Genomic DNA, 24,681 nt, shown 5'->3' on the forward strand with positions numbered 1-24,681 from the left:
TGAACAGATTCACTGATCACAGGTTCACAGAATATTAGTGCCTGTGTCCTTCAATGGCCCCTCCAACATTGACTTTCCCTCCAATTATTTGTCTTCCTTTTTAACTGTAATGTGGTTTTTATTTTTATTTGTTACACAGATCTGGAATTTGTCTGGATAAGTCAGTGCCCAGACATAGTTATTAGAGTGGAATTGCTGTTTCTCTTCATCTTGGTTTTTTGTTAGCATTGTATAGAAACGCTAGTGATTGTTGTGAATTTATTTTTGTATCATATTGCTTTGCTAAAGCTATAAATTAGTTTCCTCACTGATTTTTTAAAAGTAAACCATCACACTATCTGCAGGTGGTGTTCTTAGCCACCTCAAAGTGGCTGTGCTCCTTTCCTCCTTAGGCTGTCAGTGCTTCCACTTCACCAACCATGTATTGTATAGAGCGAAACCTTGGCTGAGCCCAGTCTTTAGGAGACCTGGATTCCAGTCTCAGCTGTGCCATTCATTAGCTAGGAAACATTGGTAATTCATTCGCCTTTTGTTTCCCTCCATATTTTGAAAAGAGGTAGTAGGACAAGGTGATCCCAGAGGGAGCTCTCTATTCATTGGTGCTGGGCATGACCTTGTGTTTCTTTTTCCTACTTGTGAGCCATCAGTATGCCTGCCCTTAGAGCAGTTTGCTGTCTCCATCCCAGCCTCAATTCTAGGTTCTTGTTGGGGGGGAGGGAGGTAGTTAAGCATTCTCCCCAGAATTATAGCAAGGATAAACAGCCTGGATATGCTTTTTTAGTTGTATGATAAGTTAACCTTGATGTAGCTCTTTTGTCTCATTTAATCCTTGTAATAACTCAGGAAGGCAGGTGCTGTTATTATCCCCATTTTATAGATGAGGAGACTGAAGCTGAGAGAGGTTAAAATCATCCACCTAACTAGCTAGCGTTGATTAATACTTTGCTAAGTACCGGGGGACACAAAGAGAGGCAAAAAAAGCCCTGTCCCTTTCATTAGTGTTTACCATCTTTTCTTATTCGTTATTATCTATTATCTTATTCTTATTAGAACAGCTTTAGTTTTCAGAAAGAATTGCTTATAAAACTGTCAAAGCCATAATAAAGATTTTTAAAAGTCATTACCCATTTGTTTTATATATTCAGCTATTCTGCAGAATTGCATGATTTTGAGTTGTGGTTCCTTCCTTTGCCTGAGTTTGCAATCCCTGTTCCTTAGCCCAGCCTACAAGAGTTGCTGTGATCCCATGATCTAGGGGCCACCCTTTGGCTAGCCTAGTTTTTGGAAGACAGGCACACAATTTATTTCAGCTTTTACACTGAAGCTTGCTTCAGTTTATGCTCTATTCTTTTTACTTTCAAAAACCCTAACTATCATGGTTGGCTAGTTTCAGAAAATTAAACTGTTGGTGAAAAATAAGTGATTTTCTTTGTAAAGGCCAGCTAAGGCATTTCTTCTTTTTTTTTTCAAGGGAAAAAAAGTTGTACGTACTGCATTTGGAATGATTTCTCTCTGTGAATTGCTGTCCACTAGAAGATTTTTACAGTACCACATACAACTTAATTTATCACAAAAGAATTCTCTATGTGCCACAGAGGCATTACTGGCACAACAAATACATTTTATAAAAAAGTGCTTCTCTGTTTGCCTTCTTGAGCATGTCTTCTTCATAGCATCTGCCTATCTTGCTGATGGAGTTTTGTACTAAAGTACTTTCCCCTTCTAAAATGCAATTGTGCTAGGACAGGAGAGCTTGTCATAGAAGTGCAGGCCGGCTACACACCAGCAGCACCAGGTAGTCTCACTATGTGCAGGTGTTACTCTGTCCACAGTGACTGGGTGCCAAGGGAAGCGATAGGTTCCTTCCTGAAGAACACTTGTCCTTTGCTAGCCTGATTTTTCTGCTTCATTCTTTGGCTTTGTTAATGAAGCCCTTGGAGGTCAGGAAGCCTTTTTGAATAGTTTCTTTTGAAGAGTGGAAATAAGCGGAGGTAATTTAGACTTGTAATCTTTATAGTAGTAAAGTCTATAGTAAAGCAGATGAGAAAAAAAAGGTCATCAGAAGTTGGAATAGTAGAAGGGATAGCAGGTTTTCAGTAGTTATCAAAACATATTTGTTAAAGCCCTATTAGCATTGGATTAGTCTAAAGCACGATCATTTTCTAATACCTGAAGAAACTGTACTTTAACAAATATTTAAAAATTGTTTTAATATTTATATTATATTTAGTTCCCCATTTTCTGAGTTATGTGTGTGAATCTCAGATGGACTTGTTGGGATTAAAACGAGTCCCTAGGTATATGATATCTTGAAAAGGGGGCAGGGGAGGATGGATGGATTCTTTGTTCTCTATGGGATTAGGCTCATTTCTTTGGTTTCATGTCTTCCTACTTCTCATACACCCCCAATCCCACCCTCCTCCAAACAACTTGTGGAAAAGACTGGAGAAGAATACTTTAAGACTCAAGGAGCTATGGAACGGAATTGCCTAAAAAAAATGCATCTGTGCTGCCTTTACTGAAAGTTAAGCAACATTCATCGCCTTTATGGTTTTTCTTAATTAAAAAAATGCATATTTAAGGCTAGGCAATAAAAAGTGAAAATAAAACATGAAATCCCAACTTCTAGAGAATTTTATTTATTTATATCTTAATTTTTGTGTGTGTTTTTCTAAGAACTTAGGGACAAAAAAGTATAGATGTGTGTGAAGGCCTGTGTAAGAAGTGATTAAATAGGATGGTTAGTAAGAGGTCAGAAGTTCCTAAATCCTAAAAGCCTTTGCTAACTGCTCTGCTTGGTAAGTCTGGTTTTAGGTGGACCATGAAAGATTTAACATGGTCCTGTGGCAGCCTGTCTACTCAGCAGACTGTTGTCTTTAAGAAAGAGTGTTATCCAATATGCCAGACTGGTTCAGGTTGCTCCAGTTTACACAAATTTAGTCCTTATTGCCAAGACTACTAAACCTCAATGTGTCACAAATGATACCTCCAAATGGACTTGGAGACAGAGACATTTTGACCTTGGAGTGGGGTGTAGATTGTAATATTCATAAATGTTTTGGATTTTTTCTCCTTTAAATAGACAGCAGAATATTTTGCTGTTTGAATGAAATATCATTTCATGTCATCTATACTCAAATGTATTTATTAGTTATCTCTATTAGTACCTTAAGTGAATTTAATAATTAAAAGTTTTGGTTATATGTTTGTGAGTTGGTTTTTAAAAATATGCATACTAATATGGTAATAATAATGCTTCATAAGTAATGAAACTTGGAAGATGCGTTGTAGCCCTGATCTGAAAAATGCCTGATATTTTGGGGCTGGGGTAAAGTTTGATGGAAATTGAAACTGTTTACTAGGGTGTTATGCAGATAAAGGTGATTTAAAGAATTTTTTTTTAAAAAAAAAGGTCAAATGGACATTTGTGGAGATTAGAAGCTAGTGTGTGAACCAGAATTTTCTAAGTGTAAAGGTTCTGTTCCTAACTATTCCCCTTAATTTTTGGTAAACTGAGATGATAAATACAGTAATAATAACTGACATTTGCAGTTTTTGGAAAGTTACAAAGTGCTTTACATACATTATAACATTTGAGCCTAAAATGTAATAAATACTGGCAGTGTAAAATTCCTTTAAAAATTTTAATGGGTAGTAATAGCTAATATGAAACTTTTAAAAAATTAGTGACTTTGGTGAACTAAAATTGTTTAGTTTAAAAAGTTGAAAATGTTTAAAATACAAAGCCTCTGAGAGGAGTGAGCTGCTTAAGGAGGAAGATTCAGTTTTTAAAATAAAAATACTTTCATAACATTGATTTGCATAAGAAGTCTATATTTTGATAGATGATGTCTGTCTTCCTAAAGACAAAAACTGCTTCAATCTTTAAACCAACTTCTTTTTTTATCTTAACAGATTCATGGAAATATGTATTACTTTAATATTGCCTTGGAATTAATGAAGTGGAAATATAGATCAAAGCAATTTGGAGAAAATAGAAAACACAGTTTTACTCAGCAGACTTTCTTAAGGTAAGAAAATGCCTATCATTAAAAAGTTAGATTTGAAATGTAGAAAGCATTGTTTCCAGCATAGTAAGCACTAAATAAATGTTTGTTGATTGATTATTGTCACAGGAATATGTGGAATAAATTAATCATATCTAATGTCATTACATTTATCTCCAAAAAACCCTGTTTAATGTAATTCTTTAAATTTTAGATCATTATATTTCAAGCAGATTTTCCTGCACTTACTGAGTTACTTCAGTTAAGTTTATTTATTGCTTCTTCATTTATATCATAGAGTATAGGCATTAGGTTCTGTTTAACTGCAAAAAGTTAAAAACACATTTCCCCTTTCTAAAGATAACATTCAAATGGGAGCTTACTTTGAAATTTAATTATTAATTTTTTTTGCTTTTTGGAGGGAGGTAGGGTTAAGTGACTTGCCCAAGGTCACATGGCTAGTTTTTTTTGTGTGTGTTAAGGGTCTGAAGCCACATTTGAACTCAGGGCTGGCGCTCTATTCACTGTGCCACCTAGCTGCCCCAAAATTCAATTTTGATATGAAATTTTTATGCTTTATATGTTAGGAACAAATACTAGACCTCTCCAAGCAACAAATTCAGAGTTTATAATTTGTCATAGGCAGTAGAAATGATTATATTGAATGTAATAACTAGAGAATGTTTAGTTAATCTAAAGTATAGAATATTTTAGGTAAGTTTGTTACATTCAAATACATACAGAAATATAAACTATAGGCTAGAACTCCAGAACATTGGGGACTAGCTTCAATTAACAGAAATAATTTGTGTTTAGTTTATTAGTCACTGACATGTAAATAATTCTAAGATTGATTTAGAAGTATTTAAAACATGTTAAGCTGTTACACACTTTGGCTTTTATATTAATGCAGCAATACTGTTATGTGAATAGTAATTGAAAAGTCAATTTTATTCTCCTCTTGTCCCATCTGAGTGAGAGAGGAGAAGTTCTCTGGTACATGCTTCAACTAATGTATGTGCTTGCATTTTATGTAATCATCATGACCTTAGTTATAACACTACACATAACAAAAGAACCTCCAAGGAGTCTTGGCCGTTGGCATGGAGGGCTGAGGGGTCCAAGTGCAGTTTACTCACTGACCTCTTTCTGAATCTGGCTTCCTCTCTTTGTCCTTTTCAGACTTCCTTCATTTAAAGCCTATACATTTCTCTTCTGGATGAAGAGAAGTTATTTTTTTTTCTCAGTCAATCCATAAACACTTGTTAAGCCTACATGTGTCAAGCCCTGTGCTTATTTCCTAATTGTATGAGTGAATGTTTGTTATCAGAATCAGTTTCTAAGAATTGATCCTACAATTTAGTCACTCAGCAAATGTTTATTGTACTGTGTATGAAAGATGCAAAGAAGTATGTGAAATCTGTGCCTTTGGAGTAAAATAAGGCATTTCACAGCTTCAGGTTTCTTGTGTTTATAGATGGGTTTTTTGTTTTTTTTGTTTGTTTGCGTTTTGGAGGGGGGAAGGCAGGGCAATTGGAGTTAAGTGACTTGCCCCAGGTCACAGGGCTAGTAAGTGTTAAGTGTCTGAGACTGGATTTGAATTTAGGTCCTCTGACTCCAGGGCAGTTGCTCTATTCACTATGCCACCTAGCCACCCCCGATATAGATCATTTTCAATGATACAAGTATGATTGTCTTGTAAGAAGGAGACTTGACTGGTATTCTTATAGATCATTATTGATATTGCTATTCTGTTAGACAGGACCTATGATTTCATCAGAGTTGGAAATTTCCATTGAGCATTTTTCTCTCCCAATGAAGATATTCATCTTCTCTTCAACTTAACATTTTAGGGAGATGCCCAGCCTTCTATGAAATATTTGATAAGTGCTAAATTTTTATAGCCTTCTGTTATGTATCACAGTTTCTACTGTTTCCTTGTATAATCTACATTGACCATTAAGTCTTGGCTTCTTAAGGAAAACATGTCTATAGTTTTTGGTTGCAGAGATCTGGTCATAAATTGCCTTCATTAACCCTCTGTTTCCACAAACAACTCCTCATGAATTAGCCTCTTCTGTGTTTCTGCAGAGCTTATTTATTGTTGGTTGAGTTCATGCAGATGTTATCCCTTTCGAATCTGAGCTGCTTTTATAAGCTCCATCCAGAGAGAAACTACCTTATTTTACATTCTACAAATACAGTGGTGTGTATCTGTTATCAGACTTTACTAATGTTGGGTGAAATGCCATTTTGTCCTAGTATGTGTGTGTGTGTGTGTGTACCTTTTTTATCAAGCTGTTAATTCTCTTTTCATAACTTTCTTGCAATCTCATTTCTTTCCCCTATTTTTCTTCTACCACTCTTAGTGCTTTTTTTTTTGAGGGCAATTAGGGTTAAGTGACTTGCCCAAGGTCACACGGTTAGTTTTTATGTTAAGTGTCTGAGACTGGATTTGAACCTTCCAACTGGTTTGCTAGGCTTCCTTCAGCAGGAGATTTGTTTTTCTCTGTAACTTTGCAGGTTCTGTAGCTCTAAAGTTTGTTTAGAGTCATTTTTTTTTTGGCTTTTTGGAGGGCAATTGGGGTTAAGTGACTTGCCCAAGGTCACATGGCTAGTTTTTGTGTTAAGTGTCAGAGGACGGATTTGAACTCAGGTCCTCCTGACTCCAGGGCCAGTACTCTATTCACTGCACCACCTAGCCTCCCCGAGGTTGATATTTTTTATATGCATCAAATGCATATAAGTGTCGGTTGTTAGGATGTTTTGGTTGAACTTCTATGATTTAGAAGACATAACTCAGTTCTGTTTAAGAGAGCAAGTAGGTTAGACAGAACCATTGCTGTCATTTTTATCTCTATTGTCATTGCCTTATTTTGTTCCATGAAATGTGACTATTTTTAGACCTTGTTTAATTTAAAATTGCATACAATTCATTCAGTTTGACAAATGTTAAATTCAAGTAAACACGTTAGCCAGAAATCAGAATTTGAACATGAATTGGTGACATCTTGGTATTTAATTTTCCCTGGCTATTCTAGTCTTTTAGCGGGTAACAAGAAAACAACCAAACTTGGAAATTTAATATTGTTTGAATAGAGATGATGAAAGACAATAAGGTGCTTTAGCACCTTATTATGCTATAGGTAGCTTAGGAAATCATTCCATATTAAGAATATTTGACAGAACATTTGTTGAACATCAATGTGTAAAGTTACTTTGAATGACCTTCAGTAGTTATGGATTAGTGTATAAGGAGCTTACTCATGATTTTTCTCAAATAGGGTTGGCAGACTCACCTTCAGGGAGTGGGAGAAAAAGGTTTTGACATTTTCAAATAAAGTTTTGGTATATTTACAAATGTAAAAACCAGTCTTAAATCCCCTTCACCACCAGTGTTTGGGCTGGATTTGGCCCTCAGACTGTCATTGGTCATCCGTATTCTAGAATATCTTTTGAAGGAGTCTGTTAGTGAGATTTAAGAAAGCCAAATATGGTAATGTTCAAGGAAGGGGTGTACAGCACCTTTGAAAACTCACCCAGGGCTATAATGGGAAGTTTTAGACCGGAGGATTTTTTTTTCCCCAGTGTCTTTTTTGACACAGCCCAAGTCACTTTCTGCTTAGAGAGGCATAGAGACCTGGCATAGAGGATATCTGGCTTCCCTTAGAGTTAGAAAGTTCTGACTTCAAGTCCTTCCTCTGCCCCATTAGTTTCATGACCATGGGTAAGTCACTTACTTTCTTAGTGCTCTCTGCGATCCTCTAAAACTTAAGTTATGAAGTCACCTGTATTGGTAGAATGAGTTTCCATACTGGAAATTCCCCATGCTTCTGAAATCACAGTTCCAGACTCCAAAAAGTCATCCTAAATGTCATCTCAAGCTTATTTCAGCAGAACAGCTTCTTAGTTAACTATGACTGCTGATAGTCTCCAGCATTCTTCCACTGCATTAGGGATGCTCTTTAAGACCTTCTTTCTGACTCAAGATTTGGATTGGATTGGTGTCTTCTGAAATCCCTTCTAATACTAAGATTGTGATTCTCTGAAGCTCCTTAGGAGTACAAAATAACAGCATAGAAAGTCAAAAAGATCAGTGTGAAATAGAATACATAATCGAGAGTCTGATTAAATAACAAAAATATCACTCCAATCCCTAGTCCATATTTCTGTCTCTACGGCCTAGTAGAATGTTCCTGTTCAGGGTCCCCTCCTTTCCCTTGACAAGGCCTAGTTATAACATTCCATGGACTAGAGATGGGTATCCCTTATGATCATGGTGGTTCAAACTTCTCTAGTGTTTGGCCAGAGGAAAGAAATCCTTAGAAGAAGTTTCTTGCTTTGTGAGGGCCCAGTTGTTTTCACATGTACAGAACTAGATTTTGCTTATCAGATATGACCCACAAAGATTTAACTTTAATATAAGATTAAGTATAAAATAGTAAACCATGTTAATAATACAAATGATAAAACTATATGATTATGTCAGTATAATCAGTGTATCAATATAATCCATTTATAGCAATATAATTATTTACATAGTTTGCACAAATATAAGCCTAAGTAATTGGAAATATGTTGATGCACACTGGTAGGTCAAGCTAATATACTAAAAGTGTCAGTACTACCTAAATTAATTTACTTATTCAGTGCTATTCCAACAGAATTCCCCAAAGAATATTTTGTAGTGCTAGAAAAAATAATAAAACATATATGGAAACAATAAAAGGTCAAAAATTTCAATAATAACAAAAAGTGGGAAGGAAATGGTCTTACCAGTACCAAATCTCAAACTATACTACAAAGCAATAGGCATTAAAATGATTTGGTAGTGTTTTCTTTAAAAGGTCAGTCAGTAGAACAGAATAGGTAACAAGCACAGTAACCTAGTGTTTCATAAATCCGAAGACCTCATTTCTTGGGGGAAAGACTCAGTATTTGGCAAAAGCTACCAAAAAACTGAATGTCAGACTGGGAAAAATTAGGTTTAGACCAATACCTCAGTGCATACAGTAAGATAAACTCTAAATGGATATACTACCTAGATGTAAAAAAAAAAAAAATCAAATCACAATTAGAGGAGCAAAGAAGAAAGAGATAGGGATGAGTTCATTACTTAGCAAGTGACAAAATCACAGAAGGTAAAATGGGCAATTTGGGTTACATAAAATTATAAAGTTCCTTCACAGAGAAATCTAATGTAGTAAGAATTGGAAAGCAAACAGGTAACTGAGGGGAAAAAATCCTTGCCTTAAGTTTCTCTGATAAAAGTATCATGTCCAAACACACACACACACACACACACAGACACACACACCCTCATGAAAATTTATAAGATTAATGGATGAATGGTCAAAGGATATGAACAGATAATTTTCAAAGGAATAAATGTGTTATCAGCAACCATGTGAAAAAATGCTCCAAATCTCTGATAAATTAGAGAAATGCAAATTAAGGCAACTTTGAGGTTCCATGTTATACCTGTCAGATTGGCAAAGATGATTGAAGAGGAAAATGGCAAATGTTGGAGAGGCTATGGGAAAATGGTTATACTAGTGTACCATTGGTGGTGCTGTGAATTCGTCTGGTCATTCTGGAGAGTGATTTGGAACCCTTCCTCTAAGTTTTACTCCTGCTTTACCTCCGCTAGGCCCACACCCCCAAAGAAACAAAAGACAAATTTTAAAAAATCTATGTGCTAAATATTTTAGCAACTCTTTTCATAGTAGTTAAAATTTGAAAACTAAGGGGCATCCTTCTAATAGGTAATTGCTAAACAGATTTTGGTCTGTGAATATAATGGAATAATGTTATGCTATAAGAGATTCTGAAATGGAGAACTTCAGAGGCAATGGTGAAGACTTTTGTGCACCTGTGTGGGGCCAGGTGAGTAGGACTAGGAGAACAATGTATATGATAACAGTATTATAGAGAAAAACAGCTTTGAAAGATGTAAAAACTGATCCAAACAGTGATAAATCATGAATCTAAAACAGTGAAGATGAAACACTTCAGTCACTTCCTGACAGAGAGGTTGTGAACCTAAAATACAGGACAGAAAATCCAGGAGAGATGGAGATGAAGAGGGAGAACATTGCAGGCATGGGGGACAGCCAAGGAAAATATGAGAAGGCCAAGAGATTAAGGGTCTTGTTCATATAATTGCAAGGAGGTTAGCTAGTGTCACTGGATCACAAAATATACTGTGTATGGGCAGGGATAAGGTTGGAGGCCATAAGGTATAAGAAACCTGAAAAAGTAGGAGACAGAAGGATTTTATATTGATCCTGGAGGTGACAGAGCTAGAGCTGATTGGGTTGGGGCAGTGTGTTCTGACATGATCAGACCTGAGCTTCAGAAAGATCACTCTGACAGCCAAGTGGAGGATGGATGAGATGGGGAGAGACATGAGGCAGGGAGACGAATTAGAAGGCTTTGACAAAGTCATGGTGAGATAATGCGAGCTGGAACTAGGCTGGTGGCTGTGTGTGTGGGGAGAAGGGGACATATGGTTGACAAGACTTTGCAGGGATTACCTTTCTAGGGCGAGTGAAGGGATTTGAGAGGGCCCTCAAGGAGCAAGTCTGGGTAACTAGAAGGATAGTGGTGCCATCTACAGTGACGGGGCTGCTCAGAAGGGATGAGGGTTTGCTAAGGAAGAGCATGGATTTGGTTTTGTACAGTTTGAGATGCCTATGGAATATCTCTTTTCCAGTTATCTCAGAGTTTAGTGGATTATGTGAGACTAGAGCTCAGGAAAGAAACTAGGGCAAGATATATGTAGATCTAGAGCTTCTCTGTATAGAGATAATAATTGAACCCAGGGGAGATGATGAAATCACCAAGTGAGATAGGAGAGAGGGGAACAGAAGAGAGGCTGCAGGAAAAAGCTTTGAGAATATCCATCTAGAAGGTACTTGTGGGAAAGAGCAGGGCAGCAGTCTGCCATGTAGCAAGAGGACCTGGCTGGCAACTGGATGGGAAGGAAAATGTCCTTGAGGACAGGAATGCATAACTTTTTTTATTTGTATATCCAGTACCATCTTAGGTGTTTGAAAATGCTTATTGATTGGTTGAGAAAAAATTAGATTTTCTGAGGAGTAGGTACTTAATCTAGGACATGAGTTATAGTGGATAGAAGTCACATTGGAGGGTTGGGATGGGAATTTGCGGTGAAGAAGTGTTGGCAGTGGGTGAAGGTATTTGACTATAGAGGGAGAAAAACATTTTGAAGAGTCATCTAGATTTTTGATAGGTTTTACCTCAGCTCACAGTAGAAGATTACATGTGCTATAGTTTTAAAATACCACAGTGAAGAATTCTTTTTACCTAAATTACATGTGGTTGAACGGAGGGCAGGACAAAATGTCACTGGTAAACTGAGATGTTAAATGCTAATAGAAATAGGAGAATTTGGAAGAGACAACAAGCAGTTCAGTGGAAGATAATCAGGGCTAGTACAAAGATTCCAGCTGTAGTTAAATAGGCAGATACTCCATGGGTTTCGTTATTTTTTTTCTCCAGATAGTAACTTTTATTTTCCTTAGAAACAATTGGATTTGATTGAGAATTTTCCCTGAGAGCTGGTACTTAAACTCACTATGCCATTTATTGTAGTGCTATGAGTCTGTGCCCTTTCTGTTCATTCTCTCAAGGTATTTGTTCACTAGCCTGGATCACTGTAGGATGTTAGACATTCTAAATCAAATGTGGACCCCAAATCCCCCCAGGATTTCTTATTTATGAAATGAAGGGGTTGGGTCAGTCTCATTCTAAAATGTTCTTTCTATGACTCATATTCTCTAGGGTGTTCCAAATCTTTTCAACTCATGAGACTTTAGCCCTGTCCCACTTCTGTTCTTAATATTTTTCAGCAATTTACCTTGCTTTTTACTGAGATTGAGGCCATTATATATAAACTATCTCATCATTCTTTCCCCTGTATTTAAAACATCTCTTTATTTCCTCCTTTTGTCTTTGAAGAAGAGATGCTTCTTCTGGCTGGGCCTAATTCCTCTAACAGGCCCTTTATCTCTTCTCCCTCCTGGTTCTTCTTGGACTAGGTTCAACCAGTTTCATCTCTCTGGTTCATCTGAGAAGCAAATGGCACAATAGGAAGAGTATTGAATTTGAACTCTGTTGATCTGGGTTTGAATTCTGACTTTGACCCTTATTACCTGAATGACTGGGCAAGTCACTCTAGGTCCTCAGTTGCCTCATCTGTAAAATAAGGTTAGACTAGGTACCTCTAAAGTCTTTTATTTCAGCATTGGAAGTGATCTCAGTGGCCATCTAGTCCAGTCAGTACCAAAAGTATCACTCCATTGTTACCAATAAATGGACATCCAGATTCTACCCAAAGGGAGAATCCACTGTCTCCTGAGGTAGCCCATTCCACTGTTGGGTAGCATTGATTGTTAGGATGTTTCTCCTTACTTCAAGGTTCTCTTTGCAGTTTTTACCATTGAATGAATAAAAACTGAATTACTTAGGGAGCATTTACTGTGTGTCAAGCACTGTGCTAAGTGCTGAGAATACAACTGCAAGCAAGCAAGATCCTGACCTCCAGGAGCTTATATTCTAATAAAGGAAGCCCTCACATATAGGAAATTGGGGGCCAGAGATGGGATGATTTGGTCTGGAAAGTCACAGGGCAACCGGTGAACTGTCTTTCTGAGAAATGGTGGTGTTGAATTGATTACCATGAGACTTAGAATTGAAAAAGTGGTGGAGGGACCGAGAACAGTAGGGGTGTCTGTCCTTAAGTATAGTATGATGTAGCATAGAGATGGCCAGGGAATCAGGAAATGGTTTGGGACATCAAACCTTCTTTTAAATGGTCAGAGCTTGGATTCAGGCAAGAGAAGGAGAATAGAGTGTAGGCAACTCTCTCTGGGACTAAACAGAACAAGTCTCATTTTTCCAGATGATGTCTCTTTGGATACTTGAAGGGGACCATCATTTCCCCAGTAGTCTCTTTATTTTATGCATTCTTATTTCTACTTTCTTTTTTATTTTTTTAAAGCAATTGGGGTTAAGTAACTTGCTCAAGGTTACATGGCCAGGTGTTTCTGGGTGGGTGCTAAGTGTCTGAGCCCGGGATTCGATTCCCATGTCATTCCGACACTGGAGCTGGTGCTCTTACTTGCTGTGCTACCTGGCCGCCCCTTATTTCTACTTTCTTGACCCTGTGCTGGACATTCCTTCACTTGTCTATACCTAGAATACTCTCCTCATCTCTGGCCAAAAGAATCCCTGGCTTCCTTCAGGGCTTTGCTCAAATGCCCTCACCTAAATGAATCCCAAGGCCTATCCTGGTCCCAGAAATGTTGATGCCCTCAGCAGCCTTTCCCCACTCTTCCTAACCCCCAAACAAAACAAAACCCCTGTGCGTGTAATCCAGCAGGCTGAATTGCATTGAGAAATTGCAATGCACTCCAAGCTTCCCGTAATAGCAAAGACATATATTTTCAACACAAACATTTTACTGGTAGTGCCCTAAGGCAGCAAGTCCTGGAATAGCAAGTCCTTTGGAAGCAGGAGTTGCTTCCAAAGAAGTAAAAATGAGCCTCACATAGAGTACGGTGGGAGAGTTCTTAGAAGATGTAAACAGTTTGTAGCATGAGGAAATCTGAAGAATGGGAGTGACGAATATCAAGTCAGCAAACATAAAGTACTAAGCACCAGAACTCAAAACACAAGCTGGAGGAAAGGTAGTCTCTACTCTCAGAGAGCTTGCATGCTAAAAGAGGAAGACACCTCATAAAAGTTAGCTCAGAAGTGTGGGGGGGTGAGACTTAGTAGAGAAAGTCTGAAGAGTCAGGAGTGTAGTCTGTGGAGGAATGAGGGCGTGCCTAGCCTCCTTGAAATGGGAAGGGCAGTCCCAGAGGCAAAGGGTATTCCATTATGTGAAGTTCAGGGGTGGAGTGAGCTTCCAGGATGAAGAGGTTTCTGTGGCATGGTAGAGGAAATCTGGGGAGTCAGAAGTGCAACCTGGAGAGGTGGTCAAAAGAATTTTATGACACAGAGAGAAGATGGATAACAGGTAGACTGCCAGACTACTCCATTGGTATCCTTGCAATGTCAGGAAAAAGCAGAGAAGGTCTCTTAAACATCAGGTAGACACTGTTAAATTCTCGAAGAATGTAGATGAGTTACTTCCCAGTGCTGTTAGGCAGTGATGTTTGGGTTGGTGCTCTGTGTCATTGGAGTGAACTCCAGGATGTATGAGATCATATATTGATTTGAGTATTTTGTAATTACTTATCTGAGTTTATGTTGTTTTTCTCCAATAGAGCATAAGATTCTTGAGGCCAGGGACCGTTTACTTTTTTGTTGTTGCATCCCTAGCACCTAGGACGGTGTCTACCATGAGTGGAAGCACATAATAAGTAAATGCTTTTTTTAATAAACCAATACACATATGGCATGGACTCAGTGCCCTTAACTATCCTGGTTGCTTTCCAATTCTAAATATTTGATTCTCCAAAGTTTGTAATTCTGCCAACTCCTCTGTTCATGTAAGTGTTCTTATTTTCCTGGCCAGACTTCTCAAGCCTCCTACCTCCTTAATCTGCCATTCCACCTCACACCTTCTTTTCACTGCCAAAGTTCTTGAAAAAGTAGTCTATACTCAGTGCTTCCACTCTCTCATCCTCAGTCCTCTCTCTTCTAAGCCCTCTATAGTCTGGCTTCGAGCCTCATCATTCAACTGGAACTGCCCTTTCCAGAGTTACCACTGATTTTAAAAAATCTCCAATGAATCCTATTCCTCCCGAATCTCATTGTGGTATTTGACACTGTGGATCATCTTCTTCTTGCCTCTCTAGGTTTTCATGACACTGACCTCTACCGGGTTTTCTATCTGGCCCACTGTTCTGATTCAGTCTCCTTTGCTAGTTCCTCATTCATGTCACTTGCATTAACCATCGGTGTTCCCAAAGCTCTTTCCCAGTCCCCCCTTAGTTTTTGCTCTGTACTATCTCACTTGGTGGTGTCATCATTTTTCATGTGTTCAGTTGTCTTTATACAGATGATTTCTAGTTCTCTACATATCTAGCCCTAATTTCTCATGATCTATAGTCACATAGCAACAGCTTCCCAGTACCTTTTCTCTGGCTCTCCCTCATACCTGGAGTGCTCTGCTCTTTCATTTCTGCCTCTTAACTTCCCTGGTTTCCTGTAAGACTCCTCCAGATCGACAATGATGGCACAAAATGGTTTTTTTTCCATATGCTTGTTGAATGAATGGATATATCTATGCCCTTATCCAAGTCATGGATAAAACTGTTAGATAGCCTGGGAACAAATGCAGGTGCCAGGGTCATTCTGCTGGTTATGGCTTTCCTCTTGACTGCTCTTTGAATCTAGCCAAGTGATTAGTGCACAGTCCACCCAGTTGTACTATTTTTGTAGTCCATATTGCTATGTATCTTTTATACAAGAATGGCTTGACGATCTCTGCCAGCTGCTCTCCTGAAATCTAGGCAGACTAGATCTACAGCATTCCCCTTATCAAGCAAACTAGTAGTACAATCAGAAGAGGAAATGAGACTAATTTGACATTTTCTCTTCCCCCCATTTCCTTTTCTAGATGTTTATTTGCTACTACTTTAACAATATGTTCTAGAATTTTGCCAGGTATCAAAAACCAAGCTCACTGGTCTGTTGATCAAGAATCTGTTCTTTTCCCATTTCTGAAAACTAGGGCATAATTTACCTTTCTCCAAGTCTGATATATACATCATGTAACTCTCCTGTTTTCCACAGTTTTTTTTTTTTTTTGATTTTTTTGTTTTGTTTTGCTTTTTGGAGGGGGGAAGGCAGGGCAGTTGGGGTAAAGTGACTTGCCCAAAGTCATACAGCTAGTAAGTGTTAAGTGTCTGAGGCTGGATTTGAACCCAGATCCTCCTGACTCCAGGGCCAGTGCTCTATTCACTGTACTACATAGCTACCCCTAGGTGGGCTTGTTTTAATATCTGCATCATTGACTTAATTTTTCCCATTAGAGAAAGCTGGAAAAGTCTCACTTTCATTAATTCAGCAGTTGTATTACATTTCTTGGCCAGAGGATTTTGCTGGGAAAAAAAGTCATATTGTTTCTCTGGAAAACCATTATGCAGAAAAACACCCATAGCTTGGAGAATTCAGTCTCTCTGAGCCTCATTTTTTAAAAAATATATAAAATAAAGGCATTGACTCCTGAGGAATTGTACAGTGCAGTCTGAACTCTTCCACCAAGCCCCAGAAACTCATCATCCTGGAATGTCACTTCAGCCCCTATGGGCCCCTCCCTCTGATGAGAGGACTCCTCCTAGGGCCTTCATTGAAGGAGGGCCCCCAGGCTAGCCCTTTGTTCAGTTGCAGTCTGGACTCCTCCATCATGCCTGCCATCTTCCTCCCCACTCTCCAGCCCATTTTGAATGCCATTTGTGTGTTGTGTCTCCCCATTGAGATGTGTATCCCCATTGCTTAGCACTGTGCCTGGCAAATTGGATACATACTTAATAAATGCTTGTTGATTGACTACAGGAAAGGTGTCATAGTATTAAATAATTGTTAGATGTGCCATTTTTTTTTTAAAAAGGGCAAGATGGGTTTTATAAGACATAGACCAACTTGAATTTGGTTCTTGGCAAAATTCTGGAAGGACTAATTAAAGGGATGGCTAGTGAAAAGTGGATAGAATGCCTGGAGTCAGAAGACTCATCTCCCTGAGTTCAAATGCAGCCTCAGATACTCGCTAGCTGTGTGACCCTGGACAAGTCACTTCACCCTTGTCTGCCAGTGGTTCCTCATCTATTAAGTGAGCTAGAGAAGGAAATGGCAAATCACTTCAGGATCTTTGCCAAGAAAACCCCAAATGGATCATGAAGAATTGGACATGACTGAACAATGACAAAACCAACGTGGGCTTCTTAAGAACAAGTTAGGGTAGACAATATTGTTGCCATACTATTGGTACTAATAGCAACATAGTACCAAAGTTAAACTTATTCCTTTTAGTGTTGACAATCTAATTTTTTTTTAGTAAATGTATTTTGTAATGGAGTATAAACTTAGCGCCGAAAGACACCTTGGTGACTTTTTAGTCCAAGAACCTCATTTTGCTGTTGAGAAACTGAAGTTCTGAAAGGTGACTTGCCCAGGATTACAAAGCTAGTGTCAGATGAGATTTGAACCCAGGTTTTTCTGACTCTTGTCTCTTACCCTATCCACCACACCATACCGTGTTTCCCCAATAATAAGACACTGTCTTATTGATTTTTTTGGAAAGAATAACACCAGAGGGCTTATTTTCAGGGGAGGGCTTATGTTGTCCTGCCTCAGCTCTCCTTTGGGGCACTGCTCTCAATGGCGCCAGCAAGCAAATCACTGGGGAAGAACAGGACGACGTGCTCACTGCTGCAACTCTGATTGGATGCAGCTCGGAGCTCGACGTGTGTTTCACGGGGGGGGGGGGAACGGTGCATACAGAGGGCACCGTAATGTAGCGTGTAGCGCAGGGGATCACCTTCACTACAGTAGCAATCTCAATAGGGCTTATTTTTGGGGGAGGGCTTATTTTAGAGGAATCTTACACAGTAAGGGGAGGGCTTATTTTCGGGATAGGTCTTATTATCGGGGAAACACGGTAGGTTTTTAGGAAAGTACAGTCATTCCTCCCTTTATGTATTGTTGGCAAACCTCTACATGAAGTGATTCTTACATTTACATAATTTAAATTTGCCTGAGGACTAGGGGAAAGGAAGAAGACAGATAGGAAGGAGGGAGGTGCCTAGCACAGGGTTCAGGGACACTTGGGGCACAGAGAAGCTAGAGCAGGAGGAATAATACTTGGGCTAGGGCCAGCCACACTGAGGCCTGGCCAGAACTGAGAGGAAGAACATACTGGGGGCAAATACAGGACACACACACACACACACACACACACACACACAGTCTGCGTACAGGGGTAGGTAGGCAGTTCTGGGCAAAGGTTTCCTCTTTCAGTGGTGCTGGAGGTCCCAAACCAAGTCTCCAGTCCAATGGCAGTCTCCTTGGGGTCTGTTCTTCTGCTTCCACTTGGAGGGGTTTTTAAATTTTATTTAATTTCATTTTTTTGTGGTGGTGGGTGATTGGAGGCCACAGAACACTGAACTGAAGGTCAAAAGTGGGAGGGGCACAGTACTGTATAATAAAGTTAACATAGGTGGGTTTTTTGGAATGTAGATTTCTTTAAGAATTCTTTATATAAAGTTGAGTTTGTGTAAAGTGAGAACTGCATGTTTTTTAAATGAAATCAATAAATTTAAAAAGTTATATCAGACTAAATCTCATTTCTTTTTACTTTACTTTTTTTTTTTTTTTTAAAGAATAACCAGACTGGAAATACAGTTAATGTCGTTTTGTATAGCCATAATATACCTCTTGCTCCTGATTGTTCTGAGAAAACATGTTAGATGAATCAACATTACAGGGTACAGTTAGTTCCATAGGAATAATGTTGTAAATGTTAACAGTCAGTAGATTAATTAGTTACAGAATAAATATTACAGAAATACTTCTGTACTGGACAGTGGATTTTGTCATGACATTGATGATATGATTGAGAAATACAAGTACCTTCTTTTAGGTAAATATCTATAAGATAGACCTGTGTTCTTACACAATTTTGGGAAAAGATAGGGAAATATGCCCTGGATGAGAATGCAGTTAGATGAGCTCATTCTGTGAAACTATATAATCGTGGTCAATGGACTGGTGTCACCCTGGAGCAAGTGGAGTCCCATAGGCATCTTTCTTCTCGGCCCTGCTCTGCTCAGTGTTTCCATTATCGATATGGATTTAGACTTATTGCCAATGCTTACCAGATTAATGAACAATCCAAAGCTGGAAGGGCTAGATATGTGAAAAAATTAGATTCTCAGACAACTTCAGTAGGCTGAAAGAGTGGGCTGAAAATAAATGGGCTGTTTTAGGGTAGTAATCTAAGCCCTATATATGGATTTGAAAAAAAAAAAGCCCAACTTGTATCAGTGTAAGATGGCATCGTTTTAACTAGACAGAAAGACCTGGGGCTTTTATTGAACAGCAGAACTCAATATGAGTCAACAGTATGACATAATTTTAAAAGCTTGTAAAAATTCAAGCTGTTAATAAGGAGTAGTATTCAAAAACATGGAGCTGATAATCTGCAGCCCATGCTCTGCCCTTCCCCTCTGCCCTTCCCCCCCTGTCTGGAGCCTTGTATTCACTGTTTCCCACATATAATCTTATACCTCCATGGATCTGTGAGCTCTTCCTTCCAGGAGTACAGATCATGGTCATGTAGGCCTTCTCTTCTTGGAACTCTCTGTAATCCTTGTGCAGGGGCCCATGGTGTGCTATGGATACTTCTTCTAGATTTCTTGACATTATTTGTGCACTGCTGGAAAACATGAGTTATCCAATGGTTATCTCTCACTCTCACTTCATGGCTGGCGCACCTACCTTTCTGGTCATAGATTTCTTACGTAATATCTTGTCCTCTTTTTTTTTCTTGCACCAGTCTTTATTGGCAGTGTGCTGCAGTCTATTTGTATCACCCTGTGTCTTTGTCGCCTTCTGTGTGATCTGTGTCCCCAGTTGAGAGCACTCAGATTCACTTTCCACTTCAAATTCTGCCGCTAGCTCTGTGACCATAAGGAATCCACTACCTCTCTGAGTCTGGGATTCCTTATTTGTAATGTGCAGGTAGTAATAAACGGAGTAACTACCCCATTGAGTTGTCAGGCTCAAATAAGATAAAATCTGTAAAGAACTTATTGCAAACCTTCAAGTGTAATGTAAATGTCTGTTATTGGCCCATGTTTCTCATTCATATAAACACCATTGGAAGAAAATGGTGCTTGAAAGCTGGGCTGTTGTTTCAGGGAGAATCCTGGAGTCAATGAAAGCCTTGCCTGATTTCCCTGCAGTACCTCAGTGGATTCTCTAAGAGCCCCCCTCTTCCTCACTGGGCCTGTGGTCCATCTGTAGCACCTGCTGGCCATGACACCCACTCTGGTGATCCAGCTCTAACATGTACACTTTCTCACAAACCTTTCTGTGTTTCCAATTTCTAAAACATTTAGTGTTTGTCTTTCGTCAAATAAAAAGCCAAAAGTGGAAGAAGGGGAGAAAGGAGGTTTTTGTTGTTTTGTTTTTAAAAAAAGTTCTGTGTTAACCTGTATGTTGATAGGGATGAGAGAGTCAGTGAGAGAAGGAATGGTTGGATTGCTTGCTAAAGGGGAAGACAATATTCTTATGCTAATCCAAGCCCTGGATAAGGAGCGAAGTAGCCATGCAAACAATGGAAGTGGAGCCAGAAAGTCTGCTCTGGAGTCTAGCATGCCTTGAAAAGCGTGTCAGCCAGGGCGCCGAGAGCTGCCTTGGGGAGGGCTCTGAGGACAGAGGCCTTGGACTCCGACTTAGTTTATGGAATTGGCTCCAGGCCAACATGTGAAAAATCCCAAACCTTACCAGTAGGAAGTGAAGATTGAAGGGAACAGGAAAGAATAGCTCTAGTGTGTTTTCCAGCCAGCTCTTTCCTCCTTAGCCTTTTCTCAGAATTTTTGGTTCAGCTTTCTCTTATTCCTATAAAACCATTTATTTTGTGTCACACAAGCATATAAATTTTTAGTTATTGTTCAATAGCTAAATTTGTCTTAGTGAGTTTTCTGTGGAGAAAAGATTATGTTAACCTTTAAATCTAGCAAAACAAAATACATTTATTTATTTGGACTATAGCTTATTTCTAACTAGTGTTATCTTGTTTTACAGTAAAGGAAACTGAAGCCAAGAGAAGGTAAGAGACTTGTCCAAGGTCAGCAGTCAGCCATTTAAAAAATTCTATTTTCCTTGGCCACAAAGGCAATGATCTCTACTGCCTTCATTGTCTATCAGTTTAGTTTGAATACTTGAGGCTCATTTATTGAGAGTGGAGAGACAGTATCATTAAAAAAAAATTAATTTGGCCAGGCTCTCCATTTCAGGAGTCGGGGTCATTGTTACAATACTTTTAGACCATCGTAAAAACAATCCTGATGGTTTATTTTTAGATTGTGGTTCTTCAGTCATTTTTCAGTTGTGTCAACTCTTCATGGCCTCCTTTGGGGTTTTCTTGGCAGAGATCCTGGAGTGGTTTGCCATTTCTTTCTTCAGCTCATTTTACAGATGAGGAAACTGAGGCAAGCAGGATGAAGTGACTTGTCCAGGGTCACACTGCTATTAAGTTTCTTAGATCAGATTTGAAGTCAGGAAGATGAGCCTTCCTGACTCCAGGCCTAGCACTCTAGCCACTGCAACACCTATCTGCTCTATTCTAAGATGTTTGCTAATACTTTTTTTTAAATTTTGTACTTTGAAAGCCAGGAAATATAAAATATTAAATTTCAAACTTTCATAGGAGAAAAATAGTGCTACAACCACTATTCTATTTTTTTTTCTTTTTAAAGAAACACTAATCCTGCCCCTCAAAGGAGAAAAAAGTATTTTATCATTAGCTCCTCTCCACCCTTCCTTTTTATTATGTGAAAAGTGCCTCTACTGGAAGAAAAGAAAAATAACATTTTAATGGAATCCAGAACTTAAAATAGCAGAAATGCTAATATTCAACCCTAAATCATGGTAGAATATTCCTCTGGCTTCTTAAAACTACTTTTTATCCAAATGATTTTTTTTTTTATTTGAGTCTGGTAACTCCCTGAAAAGAGAGACATTGTTGATTATACTGTGTGGACAGGTTATTTAACACTTTGACCTCTGGTATTCCTGTTTAGCTGGGTTTTTTTTGGGGGGGGGCTGAGGGGGGAGAGAAGTTAAATTTGTTATTTAGACCTAGAGCTGGAAAAGCATTTCAGAGGCCATCTGTCCAGTCTCTTCATTTTACAGAGGAAACTGAGGCCCAGAGAGTAGGATTCCTGCCCAAGATCACACTTCCCAAAACATGCTAGCTCCTGTTTGGTCTTCAGAATGCCTTACTGCATCAGCCATCCTGGCCTGCCTCTTGGTGGGCACTTGGTGGGGCATGGCAGACCCATTCTCCACAATACTTATTCTATCTAGTTTTATAGCTTATCACTTTGTGCTTTCTAATAGTCCTTATTGCTGAACCTTGGGGTCAGTGGTGTAGGCTTTTCTCTTATTCTTTTGGTATTTGCTTTTTTATTTTGTCCATGAAAAACCCTTTAATATTTCCCTTGTGGTAATAATTGAAAAATAAATATCATAACCAATATGCCCTGTGTTTTTCTTTTTCCTTATGAATGAATGTCTAAAAAGCATTATGCAAAATGATAGCATGTATATCCTCTTACTTCAAGAAAATATTACACCAAATTCAAGGTTCACAGAACTGTTTATTGAATATATGATAGAATCAAAGAAACTTAAGGGTTAGAGAGGACCCTAGTGGTCATCTAGTCCGTCATCTTTAATCAACAAGAATGGTAACGATAATCATGCCAGGGATAGACATCAAGCTCATTGGCAAGTAGTTTGTGGACTGCATTCACTTTCTTTTTTTAAAAATGGAAACAAATCATCATTCTCTTTGAATAATTCTCTTGTTTGCCACATTTTTTTTCAGAGATTACTAGCAGTGGGCTGATAACCATATTTCTCAGTTCTTTTCAGGACCCTGGAATATAATTTATCTAGTCCTGGTGATTGAGTTTATTGTGATCATCTCAGTGGTCTCTTACCTTTTTCATAGTTCTCCTCCCTTTCAACAATTGCTAACCATTTTTGGTCACTTCTTCCCCTTACAATTTACAAAGTGAATTATAATTTGAGCCTCCAAGCAATCCTCTGAGGCACTAGGATTCCTTGTGGGTATTATCGCCTGGTTCTTGGTGAGGAAATTGACACTCATAGATAATTTGCCAGTGATGGATCACAAAGCTGATCCTGGTCAGATCCAAGGAGAGATCTGGACTCAGGACTTGGACTCTGGTTTCAGGAATGTACTCTTTGGAAATGAGGAAAAGCTGTGGCAAACTTCCCTGGTACTTCTTGGCTCTGTGGCTATGGGCAGCCACTTTTTAAAACTTATCTCCTAAATTACAAAGCATTGTGATTACAATTGTGATTACAATCTACTTTGTGGTCGGACTTCTCACGCTAATTAATACATGCACAAGCATATTTCAGTGTATATTCTGTGCCAGGCACTGGAGAGGACACTAAGACAAAATTAAAAAAAAAATTCTGCTCTTCAGTAGCCTACAGCTCAGGGGGTGAGGGATTGAAAACATGAACATGTGTAGTTCTATACAGAATAGATACAAGATGGTTGTGAGGGGAAGACTGGCAGCTGGAAGGCATTGGGAGAGTCCTGGTGGAGAAGCTGAGAGATGGAAGGGGAGGCAGCACGTGGACCTGGTGGGATTCCTCCTCCAGAAATCACTGTCCTTGACAGAGGAAGCTGAAGCACATACGGCTCATGTAGTGCTGACTTCTCTTTATCAACATCTCGCTATGTACCTTCAGGATTAGTCCTGCCTGTCCTCTTTGCAATGATCCTCTTGTCACTGATATAGATTTAAAAAAAGGTTCTGGTTGTCTTTAGCGTTCATCCTTGACCTCTACCCACTGCTGATCTTTATCTTTTTAAAAACTGTTGTTACAGGCCTACTCTATTCTTTTGTAGTTGTTCCCTATTGCTCTAAAGTAGAAACTGGCTGATGAATTCCCTGTTTGTATCCACAGTAGTCTTCAGACTTCAGAGTAGACTTGTAAGGCCTTCTTGGGGGGGGGGTGTCTGTGTGTCAGTGTGTCTCTCTGTGTGTTAGAATTTCATTCTTGAGAGCTTTCCATTCTTTTTATGCTAATGCTTCTTGATGAGAGGCCATGGGGACCTGTTTATCTGAATTTTTTGAAATTTATTCTCCCCAAATTTCAAGTTCAAGTCTGATTCCCTCTATCACAAATTCTAAAGATTGACAATCTGGCTAATGTGGAAATTTGTTTTATGTCTTTATGTATCTGTAATGGGTTTTATTTTTCTTGCTTTTCATTGGGTAAGGAATGGGAAAGAGATTTGGAAAGGAAAATAAGATGAAATTGAATTTTTTTTTAAATTAGGAAAGTTAAAGGGTAGATGAGCAGATAGTATAGTACAATTTAAAGAACACTTGCCCTAGACCCAGGAATATACTGGTAAATGTTTGTCAGACCCCAGCTCCCCCCACCCCCCGAAAATACTCACTACATTCTTTTAAAAGGGCAGCTAGGTGGCACAATGGATAGAGAGCCTGGCCTGGAGACAGGAAAACCTGAGTTCAGATCCAGCCTCAGACACTTACTAGCTGTGTGACCCTGGGCAAGTCACTTCACCCTGTTTGTCTCAGTTTCCTTATCTGTAAAATGAGCTGGAGAAAGAAATGGCAAACCACTGCAGTATCTTAGACAAGAAAACCCCAAATGAGGTCATGAAGAGTTGGACATGATTGATGATGACTGAACAACAACAGACACACTTTGTTTAATCTGCATTGACACTTTGTCTATCACTTTATCAATTCTAAGCACTCAGTAAGATAATAAATCAAGCCTTGACTTGTATCATTAAAAAAACTCAATGATCATGTGCCCTCAAGTTTTCCATAATTTCTTCTGCAATAATAAGTGCTCTTTTTTGACCATAATCAGATTAAGAATAGCACTTCTTTTC

The 24,681-nt window shown here is 38.8% G+C and overlaps 1 protein-coding gene across 2 annotated transcripts in view; it reads left to right on the plus strand.

Annotated features, from left to right (window-relative positions):
* The window catches only part of BMPR1A (bone morphogenetic protein receptor type 1A), a 121,674-nt gene that overhangs the window by 48,207 nt on the left and 48,786 nt on the right, over positions 1 to 24,681 (plus strand). For both annotated transcript variants that reach the window (XM_069071374.1, XM_069071373.1), the window contains exon 2: positions 3,916 to 4,031. The gene's annotated coding sequence lies outside the window, so the exon portion shown is untranslated. The remainder of the gene's footprint in view (positions 1 to 3,915; positions 4,032 to 24,681) is intronic.

This window comes from Petaurus breviceps, unplaced genomic scaffold (assembly GCF_028583685.1).
Source record: "Petaurus breviceps papuanus isolate PSGF00001 unplaced genomic scaffold, PetGlider_PUasm1.0 90825, whole genome shotgun sequence".
In the NCBI taxonomy this organism is placed as follows: Eukaryota; Metazoa; Chordata; class Mammalia; order Diprotodontia; family Petauridae; genus Petaurus; species Petaurus breviceps.